Consider the following 12518-nt stretch of genomic DNA (forward strand, 5'->3'; position numbering starts at 1 on the left):
GTTTAATACACTTTTCCTTATGATCCAATAAACTGCTACTTCATTCTACTACAAGAGATGTCATGGAGCAGAGCTGTGTATGAAAAATAAATACCAAATATCAGAATCCAAAACCATTATAGATCTTTACCTTTTCAAGCTCCTTTTTCTCCTTTACACACTAAAATGTGAAGCATGCTTGCACTCAGTAATTAGGAAACCAATAAATTGATTCTCTCTAGCAGGAGGGAAGAACAGAGTTAGAGGCCAGTTTTTGATGCCAGGGAAATGGATGCCAAAGTTATGTTTACACTCTGCACTTTGTTTTGCCACATGGAACATCATATACAGTTACTCTTGAAAGATCCTCATTTTCCTGGTAATAAAATCTGCATTCATTGGGCGTACATAAAGTGAGTTGTAAAAATACGCATAAAATTTTGTTCTACAAACCAATGGCTTTTCCCTAGCACATCATAGGTAAATATTGCTACTCTTAAGCAGCACCCTTTCCCCATGTTAGCTTTAAAATTTCAAGTGATGGACCTAGGAACAAAAGGTGAAAGAGATTTTAAACTGAGAATGAGATGATGCTGTACCCAGTAAATACTCTGCCCTCCTCATACACAAGGCAAATAAATATAAACACCAACACAAACTTTAACATTATAGCTCTGCTTATGGCCCCTATTTCCATGTGATTTTATATCACCACAGTTAATTACCCATTTGTGCATAACATTTAATGATTGACAAAGAGCTCTTTGAGATACTTGGTATGCAAAATAGGATTGGCAGTTCCTTCTTCTTAGACCTCTGCTTTTCTAGAGAAGTGTATGTAGAATAAGAAAAGGCTAAAATAAGAAAGGGCTAAAAAGTGTCAGAAAGCTTTCATCATTTTAGTGGAGCACATACGGGATAGCAAAACACAGGGTGACTGTACAGACAAGACTTAATTTTTAATTATGCTGAAATTTGAAACAGTTTTATTTGTACACTTGGAAAAGTAGTGTGACAATCCTAGATTCAGTACTATCGATATTGTTCTTTCTCTTTAAGCTAAAAGAATTTATTCTTTCATAGGTGTTACACAGGATTGTGGGCATACATCTATAATAGCATGCAATGCAGTTCATACAGAAGCAAAATAGACAACTGTGCAATATGGAGGGCTCACTACAAATGGAGAGCCTCTCTCCATGAAGAGCCTGGGGCCAGTTGGGCAGTATGGGTCTGGGTTTGTAAATAGGCATGAGAGCAGAGAAGATGTGCGGAGAGGAGCTTATAGCAGAAAGCAGACATTGACAATGACCATCAGATTGAGGGACAAGGACTCAGGGAGAGGCTGGGGGTTGATACAGAATTGGAAAATCTGTTGTGATTCAGTCTTCTTACTAAGGACATTATTCCATGCCTGCAAGAATAGATGACCTCATAACCTACCTTCCTCATCTTTTCCTTGTCTCATTTGGGTGCAGCTTGGAACTAATGCAGAATGCACCATTCCCATGAGTACAAATTTTTCAAGTATCGCCATTCACAATTAATGTTAGATACTAACTGGAGGCTCTCATGAACAAAGTCTACATATGCAGATGTCATCACTGGAAAAGTGAATGGTAGATGTATAACCATGTACAATTATAGTGTACATAATAGCCAGTTGCTATCTGGGATTTTGGGCAGAAACAGTTGCTTAAGTAAGAAAAGTGGAGAAATAAGGGGAGTCAAGATATCCCATATTTATCAGTGAGCATGTCATGTGAAACTGAAATCATAATTGACTGATTAGTATTACATACTCTGAAATCATACTAATGGAAGAACAGAGACTATAAAACAAAATATAGCTGTAGGTCCACATCTTCTTCAACTTCCAAATAATATTTTGCTCTACAAAGATTTTAACACTTGTAGTAGAAATAAGTTAATCATCAGCACATAAAATAATATATACTTTTTCCTTCTCTCCAGTTGGATGTGAAGGCAAAGACATTTTTATTTCTGTAGACTCTTGTTTTTCATTACTGATCATATAAATTTCTGTTACAGTATAATTCACTCAAATCAAATAAGAATAACAATACTGATTTTTAAAAAAATCCCTTTGCCAGACTCCTGTGTTGCTGTTTTCTCTGAAAATATAATTTATTCTTAGTGACTTTTATTCTACTGTGAACAAATAGGAAAGAAAATAAATGTGCTTACTAAAGGCAGGAAGAGGATCAGATGCAAATACAGTATGGCCAGTCATCTGCTAGCAGTATTTTCCTGAAAGACCTCTGGTACCTTACGGAAAGCAGTCGGCAAGAGGCCATTGAAATGCTCCTAAATATTGATGTGAGGAAGCACAGCAGCAAGGGGATTAAGAGACTAGCTCTAAAGTGTAAGCCTGCAACAAGACTATTATGAATCACACATTTGTCTTGTCCTCCATGAATTTATCACTGTAATAAGCAGTAAATGTGTTTGCCTCTTTTCCATCAGGTACGCCAGAGAAGGTTTAATCATATTATCTGTTCATCTGTTTTTCAAATTTCATAAAATTTGTATGTCCTGGTGTTATTTATATTCAGCAGTACTTCTTCTCTATTCATACTAAATTAGGTTTCCAGTGACTTCAGTTCTCAAACTTACTGTCTGCCTTGTCCAGCTCCCATGTGTAACTTTAAATTAAAATCTACACAGTATCTGACTGGAGCCTCATGTTCCCTATATATCTTTGCATTGTTACTAAATTAATACAAATATTAGTACTGTATTCCTAATTTCGAAAATAAGTTTATTCAAGTTAGTTAAATATTTGTTGAGCATTCATCCCAAAAAGCTTTTGATCCCTGTTTTAACTTGTTCAAGCAGGAGAGAGACATCAGTTGGCTACAGGACAGATGGACAGAGCATTGTCATGGCCACGGGTGGTGGTACTGCAGTGGAGAAAGGGAAGACGGTGGCAAGCATGGTTGCTGCCATTCTGCAGGACACAAGAGGAACACAGCATTGGAGCTATGAGATGCCACAAGGTAGGTGATGCATTCCTGCAGGGAGATCAGCTTTGGATGAGGGACATGAGGGACAAATACACTTCAAAAATTAAAAAATAAAAACAAAAAATCAGAAAGTTACATTTTATTTTAATGAAATCAATGAAGACATGGATAACTTGTCATTTTTCCTTGTTTGTTTATTTATATTATTGTTGTTATTATTTATTTAGGATCCTTTCAGTAGTCAAAATAGAAGCAGAAAAGAAGCAAAATAGAAGCTTGAATTTCCACAACTTCACAGATTTTTTATTTTTTCTGAATAAATATTCCTAACTCTCTGAATTATCTTCTTTCTCTTCAAACAAACTCACAATCTATTTTGTTTGTTGTTTCATTTGTAATATACTGCTGAAAAACAATTACTGCAGGGTGCCTGACATGCTCTGTGTTTTGTATCAGCTCTGGCCAGGTAAAAGGGAGTTAATTTCTGCTTCCAAATTTGCTTGAAAGTAGGTATGTTAATAAAACATTTTGCTGATTGGTCTGTTCAGTACTGTTCAGTACTGAACTTTATGCAGAGGTTCCTTGCCAGCAACATCAATATTTGAATATTGTAAATGCTGTATCTAATTCTTACTCAGTGCCTGTTCTGGAATATAATCAGCAGGATTGTTTAGATCCAGGTCAGAGCTTGTTAAAGGGTATTAGCATTCATATTCTAAATTACATAACAAGTACTAATAACACATTTGTATGCTACAAAGCATAAAGTAGGAAGCAAAGAGCTCAGTGGATGCCTTAGAACCTCAGTTTTTTCATTTTCCTTTTTCTAAAGTAATCCCCACTGAAACAGTGAATGCTTAAAATAAAGTTCTGGAATAGTATTTAGAAGATTTGTTTCTGCTCTTGAAATTCCATGGTTTCTGTATTCGACCTTTGGACAAAAAAGTGCTTTGCTCTGTTTAATTCGCTACCTGGGAAGTGGTGGTAACGTTACATATGGCAGCAGGAGGTAAAACCATTCATGCTTGTAATGAGTTGAAATATGATAATAACAGGAGAGTGGAGGGTAAACAAATGTGTAGATTTGCTTTGCACATAAAACATCTTGTCTTCTCTCCTTGTTCTCTGCTTTAAGAACCTCTGTTGTCCTTCCTAGCAGATTTAGTATTCAGGGGAGAAGTTTAAATGCACTGCTAACCAAAATCCTATAGTAAATACTAGCCATCTCTAGACCATGCCCTGCTACAGGCAAGACTCATATTATAGCTAGAAAAAGCTCCTCAGAGGTTCATCCAGGCATGTTATGAAAATCTCCAAGGATGGAGATTGCCCGTCCTCTCTAGGCAAGCTGTGCTAGTGCACAGATACCCTTGTGATGACGATTATTTTCCCTCTGTTCACTTGCATTTAAAAGATAGAAGATAATAAATTAATTTATATAAAACAATTGAAGTAGACCAGGAAATCATGACTGCTTGTATACAAATACACTTGAAAAAATGGAACATATTTAATTTTCATATATTAAAAGATAGCTGTCTTCTGTGTATTTATCAAAAAAAAAAAAAAAGAAAAAAACCTGTAGATGTCTTTAAGGTAATTTCTCAGACTGCTTATTTAAGAATTTGATTTATGTGCAAGTCTGGAGAGCAATTCAAAGTAGAATTCTATTCTTGCTTATAAAAGTGATAAAGCAGATTGGGTTTTCACGTAAGAATTTAATTGCCTGGTTTCTGGCTTATTTGAGGCTTCAAAACTTTATTAAAAAACAGAATCACAGAAAAACGAACATACATTTTCTTGTGTTGGAGAGTTCTAGGCAGGTACTACTATATAACCAGCTACTTTGTTCAGAGAAATTATGATTGCTTTTCATCATCTACAACAAGGGAGTGTGTACTATAGCCACTTGAGAATTACATAGTGCTGCTTAGTGATTATCAAGTAATGGCTGATTGCTTTTGCTAATGGGTTTGCTTTTGATGTTGTTTTGCGTGTCACATCACTTCACAAGCCAAATTTTGAAGTGTTTTGCTGAACAAGAGAAGAATGTTAAACAAAACCTGTCCCAGAATTCTACCATTTGTTAATAGAGGGAATGTCAGCTATGGGAAACACTATACCTCTACCATTGTCATCTCAGAAGGAATGACAGAAATATCACAAAAAAAAAAAAAAAAAGATTTACAGTTCAGAATTACATAGTTCTTCAAAGAACAAATAATTACTTGGTTCATATCAAGTTTCTTTTTTGCTATTTGATAGCAAGGTATTAATATTTCACAAGTTAGTATCCATTTGTTAATGTTATCTTGCTGCTGTACAACTAATTACCCTGTGAGCATTCACAGTTACAGTTCACTCACCAAGTGCTGATGTTTGTTTACATGAAATCCATTGCTTCCTTCCACATTAAGGTATTCTCTTTTAAGCACAGATTGTGTATGATACTTCACTTCATTTGTTATTGCAAATATTTTACATAGTGTTTCCAGAGTATTTTTTACTAAAATAGCTGACCACAAAGGTTGGCCTCTTCAAGAACAGATTGTTTGACCCACGTGGTTGAAGGATCTAGTCCAAATGATCCCTAGTACTTATCTTTTGCCTCATAATTATCAGCATATCTTAAGATACCAACGCTTTAATGGGGTTGTGCTCTGTTCTCACTGTACTGGATCTGACAAGGATGGAGTTAGTTTTCTTCATAGCATCCTGTATGATGCTGCGTTACAGATTTGTGATCAAAACAGTGCTGATAACACACCAGAATTTTAACTGCTTTTCAACAGTGCTTACACAGCATCAAGGCTTTTTCTGTTTCTCACTCTCCCATCCTAATGAGTAGTTTGGGAGCAGGCAGGAAACTGGGAAGATATACAGCTAGTAGAGCTCACCCAAGTGACCAAAGAGATATTCCATGCCATATAGCATCATGCTGAGCATGAAAACAGGGTGGTGTGCAGGGGTGTAGTTTTGCCAAGATAGCCATTGATCAGTCTGACTGGCCATCAGTAAGCTGGTAGGAGATGGTGAATGATTGCCTTTGCAGCATTTGTTTTCTTTTCTCTTTTTCCTCTTCATTTGCTAACCAGTCTTTATCTTGACTTGCAAGTCAGTACAAGAGATTGAAAATACTGCCTTCTCCCTATTACCATGCACTCCATATCCCATAAGATCTGGGATAGAAATGCATTTTAGAGACATACATAGACATTCAAATCCTTTCAAAAAAAGCACCAAAAGAAAAACAAAGAAAACTACCAGAAATAAGTCTGACCTCACTATTCAATCACTAACCACTAGCTGGTGAACTGAATAGCACATTTTGTTTTCCCCAGAATGCCTGTAAATACGATTTTCTCTCTCTTACCAAAGATAATTAAAAAATGTGGATCATTCTGGGAAGACTGAAACAACAGTATTTTGTTAAATTAAATTCACAGAAATTATTTTTTTAATAGTTCTTGCCATACTGTTGCTGGATGCACATGGAGAAATCACTACATATAATTTGTTTAGTATGGATTAAGGCACAAAGGCTATGAAGTTAATTATATAGTGAAAGTTCTTGTGCCAAAGGAAGTTACCTATCTGCATAGTGTTAATAGCCATATTTAGATCAGTATTAGTACTGAAAAATAATTGCTTCTTGTCAGCTTTGCAGATTCCGGGATGTTTCTAAGTTGGCCGTAGAATTATAAAAATACTCAGGGAGTCACCCAGTCCAACCTACTACACAGTCCAATCTAGCAGGATCATCTGTGACATCAGATCAGGCTATTCAGAGCTTTGTGAATTCCAACTGCACCACCTCTCTGGGCAATCTGATTCACTGCCTGACTGTTCTCATGGTGAAGTGTTTTCCTCTACCCAGTCTGAATCACTGGGTCACATTATACCCACTGTCTCTTGTCCTTATATTATGCATGATTGTCAAACGTTTGCTTCCATCTTCCTTATTACCTCCCTGTAAGTACTTGAAGGCTGGTATTTTACGTTCCTCCTATCCCAAGCCTTCTGTTCTCCAGGCTGAAGCGTTTTCTCTGCCTTAACTCTCAAGGCAAGTGCTGGTGACCTGCTGTAGAATTTTTTTCATTTATCAGTGTATTTCTTGTGGGCCCAAAACTGGGCACATCATTCAAGGTACAATTTAACAAACACTAAGTGGAAGGAAATAGTTATTTTCTTCAGTCTACTACTATATGTATTCCTATTAATACAGTCCTTGCTTGATACTGTTGGTCTGCTTGGCTGTCAGAGCACAGTGATGATTCCTGTTCAACTTGCTGCCTACCAAGATTCCAAGGACATTTCCTGAGACATACTCCCCCGCCCAAAACATCTCCAGTCTGTATTGCTGCAAGGAGTTCCTTCTTCCCAAGGGCAGAACTTGTTGAACTTAAGGTTCCTGTCAGCCATTCCCTGCACCCTGTCAAAGTTCTTCTGAATGGCAGCCCTCCCCTCAACCATATCAAGGATGCTGGATGCTGTTACCTTCTCGAGTACAGATCCGAAGATATTCAAGTTGATGATTTTATTTCCTGTCTATGCTAATTACGGCAGAAGTGTATAAAAATGGAAAGTAAACAATGTCATAATGACAGGAAAAAGAAAGTGCATATCTGAAATAAAAAACATGGAACAAACACATGCTTTGCTGAAGTGAGCAGCTAAACCATCTTCTCTTGGCACAATAAATGCAAAACTAAGAATGTAAGACTGCTCAGTTACAAGCAGAAATAAATCCCTGAAGCAACGCAGTTTTTATGTGGGTAACTGCACTCCTTACAAGACATTTTCACTCTACATGCCTCAATGTGGGGAATTTCATAGCCTCACATCTATTCCATCAAAAGAGAATTCCAGGAAATAACAGTTCCTGAAGCCACTCAGTAATAAAACAAGTAGGTAAATAATGACCATTCATCAAAGTTATTAGTATCTGTTTGTGAAAGCATGCATTTCTAAGCAAGGAATCTACAGGTAAGCTTGTAATGAGATGACAGCTTATTGTAATGTCTTCAGTACTCATGATGACACTAACAACATTTATTGGAAGTTTACAGCCAATCTGTATAATCTCAAGATTATTTCTTCCTTGGAGGATTCCCAGAAGTTCAATGCAGGAACTAACAATAAATAAAGAGATGAAAAAGTGTGATAAGATGTCTGAAAGGAGTGGCATATATTGGGTGGAAATAGCTGAAGATTATTAATAAGTTCTAAATGGTATCTGCTGAACAAATCACTTTAGAGGACTTAATAGAGGCTTTTAAACAAGTATTAATACAACAGAAACGACAGTAACAAATGGACAAAAATCAGACTCCATTAATTCTAGCATCAATGTGGGTTTTTATTTTATGATGGGCTTTCTATGCAATACATTTATATTACAAAAATTAAAAATCTGTAGTCCATAAAACTTATCTGGTTGCTGCTAAAGTATGACATCGCAGAGGATCTGCAAATTTGCAAGTGATGATTAAGTGTCTTGGAACTGTGACTGTTTGTGTAATATGATCCTTATGGACAGAATTTTGAAGCCACTAGAATAGAAGTGTTCAGATAAAATAAGGATACGGTCTACAATCCGATAATATTGAAGAAACCTAAAGCTAAAACAAAAACTAATAAAATACCAGTCATAGATAAGTTCAGCAAACAGCGTCCTGATAATATAGGTAATTGCTCAAGGAAGAAAAAACAAATTGAAGGGAAAAACCTCTGCTAAACAAAACATACAAAATTTTGTTGCTATACAAATAAGTTTTTTTTTTTGTTTTTTTTGTTTTTTTGTGTTTTTTTTTTTACAGTAGAGGTGATGAGACACTGCCACAGGTTGCCCAGAGAGGTGGTGGAGGCCACATCCCTGGAGATATTCATTAGCAAAAATTACTAATTATTCTTTTTGTGTGAAATCAAATCCCCATATGTTTTTACCACTATAATCAGAATGGCTGAAAGGAATTTCCCAATTCTTTTCATTATCACACTTGTGTAAGATTACAATCTCACTCCTCCCTTCAGTGAATGATAAATGCTGTGCAAAACTGGGACCCAGTACTGCCTGAGGAAGTTAAGGCTGTCCTTTTCATTACTCTGGAACCCAAGTACATCTGTTGTACATCTGAATATCAGCAATTCATCATTATCATCCTTCCTGCATGCAACATATCACTTCACACATGACACATGGGAGCAGAAATTAATTAGATAGTCTATATTTATAATCTATTTTGGCAATGCTCATTTGATATAATGAATACTTAAAAGTTCAAATTTCACCAAATGAACCATCAGAAGCAAGGTTAAAAAAAAACATGGAAAGCAAGTAGAAATAACTAAACATGGTGCAAAATTCTTTTTTGGAAATGCATCTGACAAAATCTATAGCCTGTGAAGACTGCCATTAGGATGTGACCTATTTACCTCTTTAAAGTACATTTATAAAATAAAATCCTTATATTTTTCTTATATAGAAACCAGACAGGAATCTTTCTGGCTTCTTATTAGAAGATTAGTATTTTGATAAATATTTCATTCCTCTCATAGTTACAAATGCTGTTGTGCTAAAGTGATTTAATAGCTCTTTCTGCTTGGATGGGAGCCTATCTCCTTGTAGGCATTATGTACCCTGCATTCATCAGTTTGCAACCACTCATCAGCTTCTTAATGGCAGTAACTGTTTGAGTGCCAAGTCATTTAAGAGAGTTCTCAAACCTGAGCTTAGCCATGTAATTTACAGGCAGCTTTGTGCCTCTGATAATGTAAGTTAAAACACTATGTTAACTATGTATAGCAAGAAATCCCAGAGGGAATAGTGGGCCTTATAATCCAACTGCAAGATGGCCAACACTGGCTTCTTCTATATTTTAAAGGCTTTTCTTTCAGAATTATACAGAACAGAGGAGGTTCAGAAGTCTGAAATCCCTTAGTATCAAGACCAAAATGTTTTGGCAGAAAAGATCTCGGCTATTGTGATCATTGTCTCAGTATCTATTCAGCAGGTCTGTTTTACTGACTTGCCCACTACAGTTCTGTGACTCCATACACAGTGCAGGTTCAGCAAAAAATCCTGCAGGCAGCATTCTTTGCTTAGCTTCTTTTATGCACCATTGAAGTTCTTATTACAGCGTTTTACTCTGGCAGTGTGAGCAGGGAAACCTCTCAAAACTCCTCTGGCCACTCTGCTGAACTACTTCTCTCTCTCAGGTGGTAATAAAACAGACACACTATTACTTGTCCAAGTTATGATCTCAGCTAATCATTCCTTGATGAGAAAGCAGAGAAAAGATGAAGCATTGCCAATTCTCAGAAGTACAGAACTATAAGGAAAAAGAAAAAAGCAATCAACAATCTATATCCAGTTAGAAATTTCAGCTGAATAAGAGAGGAAACTTCAAACATTCAGGGAAGACAAACACTGAAACAAGTTTTGCAGAGAGGTGGTGGAATCTCCATGCTTGAAGATACTCAATTCAAGAAGGTCTTGGTCAGACTGCTTTATATTGGCTCTGCTTTGAGAAAGGTGTTCTACAAGATGACCTTCAATATTATTCTATGAATCTAGGACTGTCTCCAGATGGATGGAGACTTGTTAGCATTTCTTCAGAATTTCATCATACTGATGACAAATCTGGAATACCAGTTTGTATCTGTGGTAATGGCCTGGCAAGACAGCTTAGCTGAGGTTGCTGCTCTAGACAGGGTGCCCGAGGCTAATGCTTGCATATGCAATACACCACTGCTGCTGCACTATCACTCCCAACACCCTCTTGACCAAACAGTAAGAACCAGCCTGAACTTAGCAAACTATAGTAGGCACCATCATTCCTCATTTCATATTTGAATTTTCTTTTATTGTTTTTGTTGGGATTTTTGTCCTATCCCATTACTTTTCCCATGTAGTTAATGTGGAATTATTGCTCTTTCTATCAAAGCAATGCTCAGAAAACAGAGATCAGAGTCCTCATATATTTAGAGCCCCATGTACAAGTGGTAGAAGCAATTCCTGCTTCTAAGTACTCACATCCTAAAGGGACATAATAAACAAAGAAGGAAGAGAAAAAGAAACATGTTTGTGGTTTAGTTTTCTCAGAATTGCACAGCAGGGTAGAGGAAGAAGCAGGAATAGACCAAAAGATGATGGCTGTTATAAATTCTGTAGCACAACTGCAAGAAAAACAACTGTAGCGAGGCTAACAGGGAGCCATCAAGATGGTTATGGGGCTGGAGCATATGACTTACAAGGAGAAGTTGAGAATTCAATTGTTTGACTTAAAGAAGGAATGGTATGAGGAGGATAATTGCCATCTTCTTCTATACGAAAGGTTATTGTAGAGAAAAAGGAGTCAGACTTCTCAGAAGTGCTTCCCATGCTGGAACAAAGGAAATTTCAAGTGGATGAAAGGAAAAAAATTCAGCACCATAAGGGTGCCTGCACACTGCAAGAGCCTGCAGAGAGTAGGGAATCACTATCCCTGAAGATTTTCAAAACATGCCTAGATAAACATTTGGGCATCTTGCTCTAGCTTTGACGTCAGTCCTTCCTGGAGCACAATACAGAACCCAAGAAATCTTGAGGTCCATTCAATCCTGTATCCTTCTCTGATATTGCATTCACTGTAGGAATTTGGCCACAAGCACTTTTATTCTATGCAGTGTTGCTCCCCCTCTGAAAAGTAGGTCTTGTAGGGATAGAAAACAGTTATGTTTCAAGCAGAGAGCTGTGATGGAAAACAAGACAATCTGGGAGAAAAAACAGCAGAAAACATTTATTTAGTCTCCAGCAATTGGTATGCATGTAGAGCTTTTCCAATAGCTAAACACATCCTTTTTGTATTAGCCATTTACTAGCAGTAAGGTCTACCAGCTCTGAACTGAGCCTCTGGTTACAGAGGTGTCAAGACTGTCACAGACACCCCTAGTAACTAGGACACAAACACTGAAACAACTACTGTTTTGACCTGCTATTAAAACAAATATTTCTCCAACGTATTGGTGAATTTCTTTCTACTGTGTCTTACAGTGAGACTTGTTTTTTTGTTGTTGTTGTGTTTCATGTAAGACACACCTTGAAGAATCGACAGAATCTGAGTGAAGAACAGAAGGGGAGGATCATTTCCCTTGAACTTCTGGCCACACTCTTTTGAATACACCCCAGGATGCAACTGACCTTTGTAATGCTATACTGTGATAGAAAGTACTGCAGTGATAGTAGAGCAGAAAAGCCTTTGGCTGCTGCAAATAAGAACAAGGCCAAACATAACAGCTGAGGATACAGGAGAAAAAAAGAAAAAAAAGCTGCTTACTTTTGGAAGGCCTCAGATAGGCAGGGATCTCCAGCAAGATACCCTCACCTCCACTGTCAACCCTTAAATAAGGTCTGGAAGGAGTGGACCCTGGCTCCACTCCTGGTTACTCAGGTGCATTGCATACAGCTGAGCATGGTTGGCCCTGTCTTCCCACCGGGAGCTCAATCACTGGTTCAAGCCGTGACTCAGCATTTCTGCTACAGCCTTCTTGGCCACAAGGGCGCACTGCTGG

The 12518-nt window shown here is 37.2% G+C and overlaps 1 long non-coding RNA gene across 1 annotated transcript; it reads right to left on the reverse strand.

The window, feature by feature from the left end:
• Positions 1-9536: 9536 nt before the first annotated feature.
• Positions 9537-12309, reverse strand: LOC149918467 (uncharacterized). Its single transcript, XR_016465491.1, has 3 exons — positions 12284-12309; positions 11220-11720; positions 9537-10297 (listed from the first exon to the last, which is right to left on the reverse strand). It is a non-coding gene; the product is annotated as an uncharacterized LOC149918467 (long non-coding RNA).
• Positions 12310-12518: the final 209 nt, after the last annotated feature.

The sequence above is a fragment of the Phasianus colchicus genome, chromosome 3 (genome assembly GCF_987193195.1).
Source record: "Phasianus colchicus chromosome 3, bPhaCol1.hap1.1, whole genome shotgun sequence".
Lineage (NCBI taxonomy): Eukaryota > Metazoa > Chordata > Aves > Galliformes > Phasianidae > Phasianus > Phasianus colchicus.